The 13665-nt window shown below is 43.5% G+C and overlaps 13 non-coding genes across 13 annotated transcripts; all 13 read right to left on the bottom strand.

The window, feature by feature from the left end:
• Window positions 1-123: 123 nt before the first annotated feature.
• Window positions 124-195, bottom strand: trnac-gca (transfer RNA cysteine (anticodon GCA)). Its single transcript has one exon. It is a non-coding gene; the product is annotated as a tRNA-Cys (tRNA).
• Window positions 196-832: 637 nt separating this feature from the next.
• Window positions 833-904, bottom strand: trnac-gca (transfer RNA cysteine (anticodon GCA)). The gene has a single exon. It is a non-coding gene; the product is annotated as a tRNA-Cys (tRNA).
• A 187-nt stretch (window positions 905-1091) lies between these two features.
• trnac-gca (transfer RNA cysteine (anticodon GCA)) lies at window positions 1092-1163 on the bottom strand. The gene has a single exon. It is a non-coding gene; the product is annotated as a tRNA-Cys (tRNA).
• A 1101-nt stretch (window positions 1164-2264) lies between these two features.
• On the bottom strand, window positions 2265-2336 carry trnac-gca (transfer RNA cysteine (anticodon GCA)). The gene has a single exon. It is a non-coding gene; the product is annotated as a tRNA-Cys (tRNA).
• Window positions 2337-3437: 1101 nt separating this feature from the next.
• Window positions 3438-3509, bottom strand: trnac-gca (transfer RNA cysteine (anticodon GCA)). The gene has a single exon. It is a non-coding gene; the product is annotated as a tRNA-Cys (tRNA).
• A 1102-nt stretch (window positions 3510-4611) lies between these two features.
• Window positions 4612-4683, bottom strand: trnac-gca (transfer RNA cysteine (anticodon GCA)). Its single transcript has one exon. It is a non-coding gene; the product is annotated as a tRNA-Cys (tRNA).
• Window positions 4684-5784: 1101 nt separating this feature from the next.
• trnac-gca (transfer RNA cysteine (anticodon GCA)) lies at window positions 5785-5856 on the bottom strand. The gene has a single exon. It is a non-coding gene; the product is annotated as a tRNA-Cys (tRNA).
• Window positions 5857-6956: 1100 nt separating this feature from the next.
• trnac-gca (transfer RNA cysteine (anticodon GCA)) lies at window positions 6957-7028 on the bottom strand. Its single transcript has one exon. It is a non-coding gene; the product is annotated as a tRNA-Cys (tRNA).
• Window positions 7029-8389: 1361 nt separating this feature from the next.
• On the bottom strand, window positions 8390-8461 carry trnac-gca (transfer RNA cysteine (anticodon GCA)). The gene has a single exon. It is a non-coding gene; the product is annotated as a tRNA-Cys (tRNA).
• Window positions 8462-9568: 1107 nt separating this feature from the next.
• trnac-gca (transfer RNA cysteine (anticodon GCA)) lies at window positions 9569-9640 on the bottom strand. Its single transcript has one exon. It is a non-coding gene; the product is annotated as a tRNA-Cys (tRNA).
• Window positions 9641-10742: 1102 nt separating this feature from the next.
• Window positions 10743-10814, bottom strand: trnac-gca (transfer RNA cysteine (anticodon GCA)). The gene has a single exon. It is a non-coding gene; the product is annotated as a tRNA-Cys (tRNA).
• A 2271-nt stretch (window positions 10815-13085) lies between these two features.
• On the bottom strand, window positions 13086-13157 carry trnac-gca (transfer RNA cysteine (anticodon GCA)). Its single transcript has one exon. It is a non-coding gene; the product is annotated as a tRNA-Cys (tRNA).
• A 184-nt stretch (window positions 13158-13341) lies between these two features.
• Window positions 13342-13413, bottom strand: trnac-gca (transfer RNA cysteine (anticodon GCA)). Its single transcript has one exon. It is a non-coding gene; the product is annotated as a tRNA-Cys (tRNA).
• Between the last annotated feature and the right edge of the window lie 252 nt (window positions 13414-13665).

Raw genomic sequence — 13665 nt, 5'->3', positions numbered from 1 at the left:
GTTTTATTAGGGTTGGAGCTAAACTCTGCAGGGCAGTGGCCCTCCAGGACCGAAGTTGCTTATCCCTGCCGTACAGTATGAGCACTAAAAGGCAGGAAGATATTCCTAATCTGCCAAATCCATAGGGGACACCCGAATTTGAACCGGGGACCTCTTGATCTGCAGTCAAATGCTCTACCACTGAGCTATACCCCCACATCTTTGGAGAGACATGCTCTTTCATTGAGCCACACCCCCACAGACTTCTGTGCTTAGAGCCAAAGATTATGTTAGATCCTACGATTCAACAATATCAAACATTGTCTGCTTCACTTGAACTCAAGTCTTTGGTTACTCCAAATCAGAATCAACAACTCTACAACTCAAAACCTCCAAATAAGACAAGTCCAAAGGGGGCACCCAGATTTGAAGTGTGGATGGCTTGATTACAGACTCAAATGGTTTATAATCACATACAGAATCTTTCTATGTAGACATGTTTGCACTTATTCCTAATTTGCAAAATCCAAAGGGGCACCCGGATCTGCAGTCAAATGCTCTACCACTGAGCTATACCCCCACATCTTTGAAGAAACATGCTCTTTCATTGAGCCATACACCCACAGACTTCTGTGCTTAGAGCCACAGATTAAGTTAGATCCTACGATTCAACAATATCAAACATTGACTGCTTCACTGTAAACTCAAGTCTTTGGTTACTCCAAATCAGAATCAACAACTCTACAACTCAAAACCTCCAAATAAGACAAGTCCAAAGGGGGCACCCAGATTATCCCTGCCGTACAGTATGAGCACAAAAGGCAGGAAGATATTCCTTATCTGCCAAATCCATAGGGGGCACCCGGATTTGAACCGGGGACCTCTTGATCTGCAGTCAAATGCTCTACCACTGAGCTATACCCCCACACACTCCCTGGGTCATAGCCACACACATTATGACAGACTCACTTATGGATAAAGATTTTGGATGTGAAAAGAATGCCAGATACAAAAAAAATACCTAGCGAGAGGATGTGCCACTGAGGTATAATCACATACAGAATCTTACTATACAGATAAGCCTGCACTTATTCCTAATCTGCCAAATCCATAGGGGGCACCCGGATTTGAACCGGGGACCTCTTGATCTGCAGTCAAATGCTCTACCACTGAGCTATACCCCCACATCTTTGGAGAAACATGCTCTTTCATTGAGCCACACCCCCACAGACTTCTGTGCTTAGAGCCAAAGATTAAGTTAGATCCTACGATTCAACAATATCAAACATTGACTGCTTCACTTGAACTCAAGTCTTTGGTTACTCCAAATCAGAATCAACAACTCTACAACTCAAACCTCCAAATAAGACAAGTCCAAAGGGGGCACCCAGATTTGAAGTGTGGATGGCTTGATTACAGACTCAAATGGTTTATAATCACATACAGAATCTTTCTATGTAGACATGTTTGCACTTATTCCTAATTTGCCAAATCCAAAGGGGCACCCGGATCTGCAGTCAAATGCTCTACCACTGAGCTATACCCCCACATCTTTGAAGAAACAGGCTCTTTCATTGAGCCATACCCCCACAGACTTCTGTGCTTAGAGCCACAGATTAAGTTAGATCCTACAATTCAACAATATCAAACATTGACTGCTGCACTGTAAACTCAAGTCTTTGGTTACTCCAAATCAGAATCAACAACTCTACAACTCAAAACCTCCAAATAAGACAAGTCCAAAGGGGGCACCCAGATTTGAAATGTGAATGGCTTGATTACAGACTCAATTTGAACTCATGTCGTTGATTAAGTCAAGCAATCCAGATCCAAAATGTAGACCTATTGATCTGCAGACAAATGCTCTGTCGTTGAGCTATAACCCCGTACTGCATGAGCACAAACCACAAAAATGAACTTATGTCAAGGATTTGTTTATTCCTAATATGCCAAGCCCAAATTAGGCACATGGAATGAACCTGGGACCTCTTGATCTGCAATCAAACGTCGTGCCATTGAGATATTACCCCGTACAGCAGGGATAGGCAACTCCAGTCCTGGAGGGCCACTATCCTGCAGAGATTCGCTTCAGCCCTCATGAAAACTCACCTGCCTGTATCTATCTAGTAATCCCGAAAACACTGATTGCCTTGTCCCAGTGAGTTTTATTAGGGTTGGAGCTAAACTCTGCAGGGCAGTGGCCCTCCAGGACCGAAGTTGCTTATCCCTGCCGTACAGTATGAGCACTAAAAGGCAGGAAGATATTCCTAATCTGCCAAATCCATAGGGGACACCCGAATTTGAACCGGGGACCTCTTGATCTGCAGTCAAATGCTCTACCACTGAGCTATACCCCCACATCTTTGGAGACACATGCTCTTTCATTGAGCCACACCCCCACAGACTTCTGTGCTTAGAGCCAAAGATTAAGTTAGATCCTACGATTCAACAATATCAAACATTGACTGCTTCACTTGAACTCAAGTCTTTGGTTACTCCAAATCAGAATCAACAAATCTACAACTCAAAACCTCCAAATAAGACAAGTCCAAAGGGGGCACCCAGATTTGAAGTGTGGATGGCTTGATTACAGACTCAAATGGTTTATAATCACATACAGAATCTTTCTATGTAGACATGTTTGCACTTATTCCTAATTTGCAAAATCCAAAGGGGCACCCGGATCTGCAGTCAAATGCTCTACCACTGAGCTATACCCCCACATCTTTGAAGAAACATGCTCTTTCATTGAGCCATACACCCACAGACTTCTGTGCTTAGAGCCACAGATTAAGTTAGATCCTACGATTCAACAATATCAAACATTGACTGCTTCACTGTAAACTCAAGTCTTTGGTTACTCCAAATCAGAATCAACAACTCTACAACTCAAAACCTCCAAATAAGACAAGTCCAAAGGGGGCACCCAGATTTGAAATGTGGATGGCTTGATTACAGACTCAATTTGAACTCATGTCGTTGATTATGTCAAGCAAGCCAGATCCAAAATGTAGACCTATTGATCTGCAGACAAATGATCTGTCGTTGAGCTATAACCCTGTACTGCATGAGCACAAACCACAAAATGAACTTATGTCAAGGATTTGTTTATTCCTAATATGCCAAGCCCAAATTAGGCACATGGAATGAACCTGGGACCTCTTGATCTGCAATCAAACGCCGTGCCATTGAGATATTACCCCGTACAGCAGGGATAGGCAACTGCAGTCCTGGAGGGCCACTATCCTGCAGAGATTCGCTTCAGCCCTCATGAAAACTCACCTGCCTGTATCTACCTAGTAATCCCGAAAACACTGATTGCCTTGTCCCAGTGAGTTTAATTAGGGTTGGAGCTAAACTCTGCAGGGCAGTGGCCCTCCAGGACCGAAGTTGCTTATCCCTGCCGTAAGGTATGAGCACTAAAAGGCAGGAAGATATTCCTAATCTGCCAAATCCATAGGGGGCACCCGGATTTGAACCGGGGACCTCTTGATCTGCAGTCAAATGCTCTACCACTGAGCTATTCCCCCACATCTTTGGAGAAACATGCTCTTTCATTGAGCCAAACCCCCACAGACTTCTGTGCTTAGAGCCAAAGATTAAGTTAGATCCTACGATTCAACAATATCAAACATTGACTGCTTCACTTGAACTCAAGTCTTTGGTAACTCCAAATCAGAATCAACAACTCTACAACTCAAAACCTCCAAACAAGACAAGTCCAAAGTGGGCACCCAGATTTGAAGTGTGGATGGCTTGATTACAGACTCAAATGGTTTATAATCACATACAGAATCTTTCTATGTAGACATGTTTGCACTTATTCCTAATTTGCCAAATCCAAAGGGGCACCCGGATCTGCAGTCAAATGCTCTACCACTGAGCTATACCCCCACATCTTTGAAGAAACATGCTCTTTCATTGAGCCATACCCCCACAGACTTCTGTGCTTAGAGCCACAGATTAAGTTAGATCCTACGATTCAACAATATCAAACATTGACTGCTTCACTGTAAACTCAAGTCTTTGGTTACTCCAAATCAGAATCAACAACTCTACAACTCAAAACCTCCAAATAAGACAAGTCCAAAGGGGGCACCCAGATTTGAAATGTGGATGGCTTGATTACAGACTCAATTTGAACTCATGTCGTCGATTATGTCAAGCAAGCCAGATCCAAAATGTATACCTATTGATCTGCAGACAAATGCTCTGTCGTTGAGCTATAACCCCGTACTGCATGAGCACAAACCACAAAAATGAACTTATGTCAAGGATTTGTTTATTCCTAATATGCCAAGCCCAAATTAGGCACATGGAATGAACCTGGGACCTCTTGATCTGCAATCAAACGTCGTGCCATTGAGATATTACCCCGTACAGCAGGGATAGGCAACTCCAGTCCTGGAGGGCCACTATCCTGCAGAGATTCGCTTCAGCCCTCATGAAAACTCACCTGCCTGTATCTATCTAGTAATCCCGAAAACACTGATTGCCTTGTCCCAGTGAGTTTTATTAGGGTTGGAGCTAAACTCTGCAGGGCAGTGGCCCTCCAGGACCGAAGTTGCTTATCCCTGCCGTACAGTATGAGCACTAAAAGGCAGGAACATATTCCTAATCTGCCAAATCCATAGGGGACACCCGAATTTGAACCGGGGACCTCTTGATCTGCAGTCAAATGCTCTACCACTGAGCTATACCCCCACATCTTTGGAGAGACATGCTCTTTCATTGAGCCACACCCCCACAGACTTCTGTGCTTAGAGCCAAAGATTAAGTTAGATCCTACGATTCAACAATATCAAACATTGACTGCTTCACTTGAACTCAAGTCTTTGGTTACTCCAAATCAGAATCAACAACTCTACAACTCAAAACCTCCAAATAAGACAAGTCCAAAGGGGGCACCCAGATTTGAAGTGTGGATGGCTTGATTACAGACTCAAATGGTTTATAATCACATACAGAATCTTTCTATGTAGACATGTTTGCACTTATTCCTAATTTGCAAAATCCAAAGGGGCACCCGGATCTGCAGTCAAATGCTCTACCACTGAGCTATACCCCCACATCTTTGAAGAAACATGCTCTTTCATTGAGCCATACACCCACAGACTTCTGTGCTTAGAGCCACAGATTAAGTTAGATCCTACGATTCAACAATATCAAACATTGACTGCTTCACTGTAAACTCAAGTCTTTGGTTACTCCAAATCAGAATCAACAACTCTACAACTCAAAACCTCCAAATAAGACAAGTCCAAAGGGGGCACCCAGATTTGAAATGTGGATGGCTTGATTACAGACTCAATTTGAACTCATGTCGTTGATTATGTCAAGCAAGCCAGATCCAAAATGTAGACCTATTGATCTGCAGACAAATGATCTGTCGTTGAGCTATAACCCTGTACTGCATGAGCACAAACCACAAAAATGAACTTATGTCAAGGATTTGTTTATTCCTAATATGCCAAGCCCAAATTAGGCACATGGAATGAACCTGGGACCTCTTGATCTGCAATCAAACGCCGTGCCATTGAGATATTACCCCGTACAGCAGGGATAGGCAACTGCAGTCCTGGAGGGCCACTATCCTGCAGAGATTCGCTTCAGCCCTCATGAAAACTCACCTGCCTGTATCTACCTAGTAATCCGAAAACACTGATTGCCTTGTCCCAGTGAGTTTAATTAGGGTTGGAGCTAAACTCTGCAGGGCAGTGGCCCTCCAGGACCGAAGTTGCTTATCCCTGCCGTAAGGTATGAGCACTAAAAGGCAGGAAGATATTCCTAATCTGCCAAATCCATAGGGGGCACCCGGATTTGAACCGGGGACCTCTTGATCTGCAGTCAAATGCTTTACCACTGAGCTATTCCCCCACATCTTTGGAGAAACATGCTCTTTCATTGAGCCAAACCCCCACAGACTTCTGTGCTTAGAGCCAAAGATTAAGTTAGATCCTACGATTCAACAATATCAAACATTGACTGCTTCACTTGAACTCAAGTCTTTGGTAACTCCAAATCAGAATCAACAACTCTACAACTCAAAACCTCCAAACAAGACAAGTCCAAAAGGGGCACCCAGATTTGAAGTGTGGATGGCTTGATTACAGACTCAAATGGTTTATAATCACATACAGAATCTTTCTATGTAGACATGTTTGCACTTATTCCTAATTTGCCAAATCCAAAGGGGCACCCGGATCTGCAGTCAAATGCTCTACCACTGAGCTATACCCCCACATCTTTGAAGAAACATGCTCTTTCATTGAGCCATACCCCCACAGACTTCTGTGCTTAGAGCCACAGATTAAGTTAGATCCTACGATTCAACAATATCAAACATTGACTGCTTCACTGTAAACTCAAGTCTTTGGTTACTCCAAATCAGAATCAACAACTCTACAACTCAAAACCTCCAAATAAGACAAGTCCAAAGGGGGCACCCAGATTTGAAATGTGGATGGCTTGATTACAGACTCAATTTGAACTCATGTCGTCGATTATGTCAAGCAAGCCAGATCCAAAATGTATACCTATTGATCTGCAGACAAATGCTCTGTCGTTGAGCTATAACCCCGTACTGCATGAGCACAAACCACAAAAATGAACTTATGTCAAGGATTTGTTTATTCCTAATATGCCAAGCCCAAATTAGGCACATGGAATGAACCTGGGACCTCTTGATCTGCAATCAAACGTCGTGCCATTGAGATATTACCCCGTACAGCAGGGATAGGCAACTCCAGTCCTGGAGGGCCACTATCCTGCAGAGATTCGCTTCAGCCCTCATGAAACTCACCTGCCTGTATCTATCTAGTAATCCCGAAACACTGATTGCCTTGTCCCAGTGAGTTTTATTAGGGTTGGAGCTAAACTCTGCAGGGCAGTGGCCCTCCAGGACCGAAGTTGCTTATCCCTGCCGTACAGTATGAGCACTAAAAGGCAGGAAGATATTCCTAATCTGCCAAATCCATAGGGGACACCCGAATTTGAACCGGGGACCTCTTGATCTGCAGTCAAATGCTCTACCACTGAGCTATACCCCCACATCTTTGGAGAGACATGCTCTTTCATTGAGCCACACCCCCACAGACTTCTGTGCTTAGAGCCAAAGATTAATGTTAGATCCTACGATTCAACAATATCAAACATTGACTGCTTCACTTGAACTCAAGTCTTTGGTTACTCCAAATCAGAATCAACAACTCTACAACTCAAAACCTCCAAATAAGACAAGTCCAAAGGGGGCACCCAGATTTGAAGTGTGGATGGCTTGATTACAGACTCAAATGGTTTATAATCACATACAGAATCTTTCTATGTAGACATGTTTGCACTTATTCCTAATTTGCAAAATCCAAAGGGGCACCCGGATCTGCAGTCAAATGCTCTACCACTGAGCTATACCCCACATCTTTGAAGAAACATGCTCTTTCATTGAGCCATACACCCACAGACTTCTGTGCTTAGAGCCACAGATTAAGTTAGATCCTACGATTCAACAATATCAAACATTGACTGCTTCACTGTAAACTCAAGTCTTTGGTTACTCCAAATCAGAATCAACAACTCTACAACTCAAAACCTCCAAATAAGACAAGTCCAAAGGGGGCACCCAGATTTGAAATGTGGATGGCTTGATTACAGACTCAATTTGAACTCATGTCGTTGATTATGTCAAGCAAGCCAGATCCAAAATGTAGACCTATTGATCTGCAGACAAATGATCTGTCGTTGAGCTATAACCCTGTACTGCATGAGCACAAACCACAAAAATGAACTTATGTCAAGGATTTGTTTATTCCTAATATGCCAAGCCCAAATTAGGCACATGGAATGAACCTGGGACCTCTTGATCTGCAATCAAACGCCGTGCCATTGAGATATTACCCCGTACAGCAGGGATAGGCAACTGCAGTCCTGGAGGGCCACTATCCTGCAGAGATTCGCTTCAGCCCTCATGAAAACTCACCTGCCTGTATCTATCTAGTAATCCCGAAAACACTGATTGCCTTGTCCCAGTGAGTTTAAATTAGGGTTGGAGCTAAACTCTGCAGGGCAGTGGCCCTCCAGGACCGAAGTTGCTTATCCCTGCCGTAAGGTATGAGCACTAAAAGGCAGGAAGATATTCCTAATCTGCCAAATCCATAGTGGGCACTGGATTTGAACCGGGGACCTCTTGATCTGCAGTCAAATGCTATACCACTGAGCTATACCCCTAACACTATCTGGATCATAGCCACACACAAGATGACAGACTCACTTTTGGATAAAGATTTTGGATATGAAAAGAATGCCAGATACAAAAAAATTTACCTAGCGAGAAGATGTGCCACTGAGGTATAATCACATACAGAATCTTACTATATACATAAGCCTGCACGTATTCCTAATCTGCCAAATCCAAAGGGGGCACCCGGATTTGAACCGGGGACCTCTTGATCTGCAGTCAAATGCTCTACCACTGAGCTATACCCCCACATCTTTGAAGAAACATGCTCTTTCATTGAGCCATACCCCCACAGACTTCTATGCTTAGAGCCACAAATTAAGTTAAATCCTACGATTCAACAATATCAAACATTGACTGGTTCACTGGTAAACTCAATTCTTTGGTTACTCCAAATCAGAATCAACAACTCTACAACTCAAAACCTCCAAATAAGACAAGTCCAAAGGGGGGCACCCAGATTTGAAGTGTGGATGGCTTGATTACAGACTCAAATGGTTTATAATCACATACAGAATCTTTCTATGTGAGAATGTTTTGCACTTATTCCTAATTTGCCAAATCCAAAGGTCCAAGGGGCACCGGATCTGCAGTCAAATGCTCTACCACTGAGCTATACCCCACATCTTTTGAAGAAACATGTTCTTTCATTGAGCCATACACCACAGACTTCTGTGCTTAGAGCCACAGATTAAGTTAGATCCTACGATTCAACAATATCAAACATTTGACTGCTTCACTGTAACTCAAGTCTTTGGTTACTCCAAATCAGAATCAACAACTCTACACTCAAACCTCCAAATAAGACAAGTCCAAGGGGGCACCCAGATTTGAAATGTGGATGGCTGATTACAGACTCAATTTGAACTCATGTCGTTGATTATGTCAAGCAAGCCAGATCCAAAATGTAGACCTATTGATCTGCAGACAAATGCTCTGTCGTTGAGCTTATAACCCCGTACTGCCTGAGCACAACCACAAAATGTAACTTATGTCAAGGATTGTTTATTCCTAATATGCCAAGCCCAAATTAGGCACATGAATGAACCTGGGACCTCTTGATCTGCCATCAAACGCCGTGCCATTGAGATATTACCCCGTACAGGCAGGGATAGGCAACTGCAGTCCTGGAGGGCCACTATCCTGCAGAGATTCGCTTCAGCCCTCCATGAAAACTCACCTGCCTGTATCTACCTAGTAATCCCGAAAACACTGATTGCCTTGTCCCAGTGAGTTTAATTAGGGTTGGAGCTAAACTCTGCAGGGCAGTGGCCCTCCAGGACCGAAGTTGCTTATCCCTGCCGTAAGGTATGAGCACTAAAAGGCAGGAAGATATTCCTAATCTGCCAAATCCATAGGGGGCACCCGGATTTGAACCGGGGACCTCTTGATCTGCAGTCAAATGCTCTACCACTGAGCTATACCCCCACATCTTTGGAGAAACATGCTCTTTCATTGAGCCACACCCCCACAGACTTCTGTGCTTAGAGCCAAAGATTAAGTTAGATCCTACGATTCAACAATATCAAACATTGACTGCTTCACTTGAACTCAAGTCTTTGGTAACTCCAAATCAGAATCAACAACTCTACAACTCAAAACCTCCAAATAAGACAAGTCCAAAGGGGGCACCCAGATTTGAAGTGTGGATGGCTTGATTACAGACTCAAATGGTTTATAATCACATACAGAATCTTTCTATGTAGACATGTTTGCACTTATTCCTAATTTGCCAAATCCAAAGGGGCACCCGGATCTGCAGTCAAATGCTCTACCACTGAGCTATACCCCCACATCTTTGAAGAAACATGCTCTTTCATTGAGCCATACCCCCACAGACTTCTGTGCTTAGAGCCACAGATTAAGTTAGATCCTACGATTCAACAATATCAAACATTGACTGCTTCACTGTAAACTCAAGTCTTTGGTTACTCCAAATCAGAATCAACAACTCTACAACTCAAAACCTCCAAATAAGACAAGTCCAAAGGGGGCACCCAGATTTGAAATGTGGATGGCTTGATTACAGACTCAATTTGAACTCATGTCGTTGATTATGTCAAGCAAGCCAGATCCAAAATGTAGACCTATTGATCTGCAGACAAATGCTCTGTCGTTGAGCTATAACCCCGTACTGCATGAGCACAAACCACAAAAATGAACTTATGTCAAGGATTTGTTTATTCCTAATATGCCAAGCCCAAATTAGGCACATGGAATGAACCTGGGACCTCTTGATCTGCAATCAAACGCCGTGCCATTGAGATATTACCCCGTACAGCAGGGATAGGCAACTCCAGTCCTGGAGGGCCACTATCCTGCAGAGATTCGCTTCAGCCCTCATGAAAACTCACCTGCCTGTATCTATCTAGTAATCCCGAAAACACTGATTGCCTTGTCCCAGTGAGTTTAATTAGGGTTGGAGCTAAACTCTGCAGGGCAGTGGCCCTCCAGGACCGAAGTTGCTTATCCCTGCCGTAAGGTATGAGCACTAAAAGGCAGGAAGATATTCCTAATCTGCCAAATCCATAGGGGGCACCCGGATTTGAACCGGGGACCTCTTGATCTGCAGTCAAATGCTCTACCACTGAGCTATACCCCCACATCTTTGGAGAAACATGCTCTTTCATTGAGCCAAACCCCCACAGACTTCTGTGCTTAGAGCCAAAGATTAAGTTAGATCCTACGATTCAACAATATCAAACATTGACTGCTTCACTTGAACTCAAGTCTTTGGTAACTCCAAATCAGAATCAACAACTCTACAACTCAAAACCTCCAAATAAGACAAGTCCAAAGGGGCACCCAGATTTGAAGTGTGGATGGCTTGATTACAGACTCAAATGGTTTATAATCACATACAGAATCTTTCTATGTAGACATGTTTGCACTTATTCCTAATTTGCCAAATCCAAAGGGGCACCCGGATCTGCAGTCAAATGCTCTACCACTGAGCTATACCCCCACATCTTTGAAGAAACATGCTCTTTCATTGAGCCATACCCCCACAGACTTCTGTGCTTAGAGCCACAGATTAAGTTAGATCCTACGATTCAACAATATCAAACATTGACTGCTTCACTGTAAACTCAAGTCTTTGGTTACTCCAAATCAGAATCAACAACTCTACAACTCAAAACCTCCAAATAAGACAAGTCCAAAGGGGGCACCCAGATTTGAAATGTGGATGGCTTGATTACAGACTCAATTTGAACTCATGTCGTCGATTATGTCAAGCAAGCCAGATCCAAAATGTAGACCTATTGATCTGCAGACAAATGCTCTGTCGTTGAGCTATAACCCCGTACTGCATGAGCACAAACCACAAAAATGAACTTATGTCAAGGATTTGTTTATTCCTAATATGCCAAGCCCAAATTAGGCACATGGAATGAACCTGGGACCTCTTGATCTGCAATCAAACGCCGTGCCATTGAGATATTACCCCGTACAGCAGGGATAGGCAACTCCAGTCCTGGAGGGCCACTATCCTGCAGAGATTCGCTTCAGCCCTCATGAAAACTCACCTGCCTGTATCTATCTAGTAATCCCGAAAACACTGATTGCCTTGTCCCAGTGAGTTTAATTAGGGTTGGAGCTAAACTCTGCAGGGCAGTGGCCCTCCAGGACCGAAGTTGCTTATCCCTGCCGTAAGGTATGAGCACTAAAAGGCAGGAAGATATTCCTAATCTGCCAAATCCATAGGGGCACCCGATTTGAACCGGGGACCTCTTGATCTGCAGTCAAATGCTCTACCACTGAGCTATACCCCCACATCTTTGGAGAACATGCTCTTTCATTGAGCCACACCCCCACAGACTTCTGTGCTTAGAGCCAAAGATTAAGTTAGATCCTACGATTCAACAATATCAAACATTGACTGCTTCACTTGAACTCAAGTCTTTGGTTACTCCAAATCAGAATCAACAACTCTACAACTCAAAACCTCCAAATAAGACAAGTCCAAAGGGGGCACCCAGATTTGAAGTGTGGATGGCTTGATTACAGACTCAAATGGTTTATAATCACATACAGAATCTTTCTATGTAGACATGTTTGCACTTATTCCTAATTTGCAAAATCCAAAGGGGCACCCGGATCTGCAGTCAAATGCTCTACCACTGAGCTATACCCCCACATCTTTGAAGAAACATGCTCTTTCATTGAGCCATACACCCACAGACTTCTGTGCTTAGAGCCACAGATTAAGTTAGATCCTACGATTCAACAATATCAAACATTGACTGCTTCACTGTAAACTCAAGTCTTTGGTTACTCCAAATCAGAATCAACAACTCTACAACTCAAAACCTCCAAATAAGACAAGTCCAAAGGGGGCACCCAGATTTGAAATGTGGATGGCTTGATTACAGACTCAATTTGAACTCATGTCGTTGATTATGTCAAGCAAGCCAGATCCAAAATGTAGACCTATTGATCTGCAGACAAATGATCTGTCGTTGAGCTATAACCCCGTACTGCATGAGCACAAACCACAAAAATGAACTTATGTCAAGGATTTGTTTATTCCTAATATGCCAAGCCCAAATTAGGCACATGGAATGAACCTGGGACCTCTTGATCTGCAATCAAACGCCGTGCCATTGAGATATTACCCCGTACAGCAGGGATAGGCAACTGCAGTCCTGGAGGGCCACTATCCTGCAGAGATTCGCTTCAGCCCTCATGAAAACTCACCTGCCTGTATCTATCTAGTAATCCCGAAAACACTGATTGCCTTGTCCCAGTGAGTTTAATTAGGGTTGGAGCTAAACTCTGCAGGGCAGTGGCCCTCCAGGACCGAAGTTGCTTATCCCTGCCGTAAGGTATGAGCACTAAAAGGCAGGAAGATATTCCTAATCTGCCAAATCCATAGGGGCACCCGGATTTGAACCGGGGACCTCTTGATCTGCAGTCAAATGCTCTACCACTGAGCTATACCCCCACACACTCTGGATCATAGCCACACACAAGATGACAGACTCACTTTTAGATAAAGATTTTGGATATGAAAAGAATGCCAGATACAAAAAAATTACCTAGCGAGAAGATGTGCCACTGAGGTATAATCACATACAGAATCTTACTATATACATAAGCCTGCACTTATTCCTAATCTGCCAAATCCAAAGGGGCACCCGGATTTGAACCGGGGACCTCTTGATCTGCAGTCAAATGCTCTACCACTGAGCTATACCCCCACATCTTTGAAGAAACATGCTCTTTCATTGAGCCATACCCCCACAGACTTCTGTGCTTAGAGCCACAAATTAAGTTAGATCCTACGATTCAACAATATCAAACATTGACTGCTTCACTGTAAACTCAAGTCTTTGGTTACTCCAAATCAGAATCAACAACTCTACAACTCAAAACCTCCAAATAAGACAAGTCCAAAGGGGCACCCAGATTTGAGTGTGGATGGCTTGATTACAGACTCAAATGGTTTATAT

The sequence above is a fragment of the Carassius auratus genome, unplaced genomic scaffold, assembly GCF_003368295.1.
Source record: "Carassius auratus strain Wakin unplaced genomic scaffold, ASM336829v1 scaf_tig00044581, whole genome shotgun sequence".
Lineage (NCBI taxonomy): Eukaryota > Metazoa > Chordata > Actinopteri > Cypriniformes > Cyprinidae > Carassius > Carassius auratus.
The sequence above is the reverse complement of the archived record's forward strand: the minus strand, read 5'-3'. Positions and strand labels throughout refer to the sequence as shown.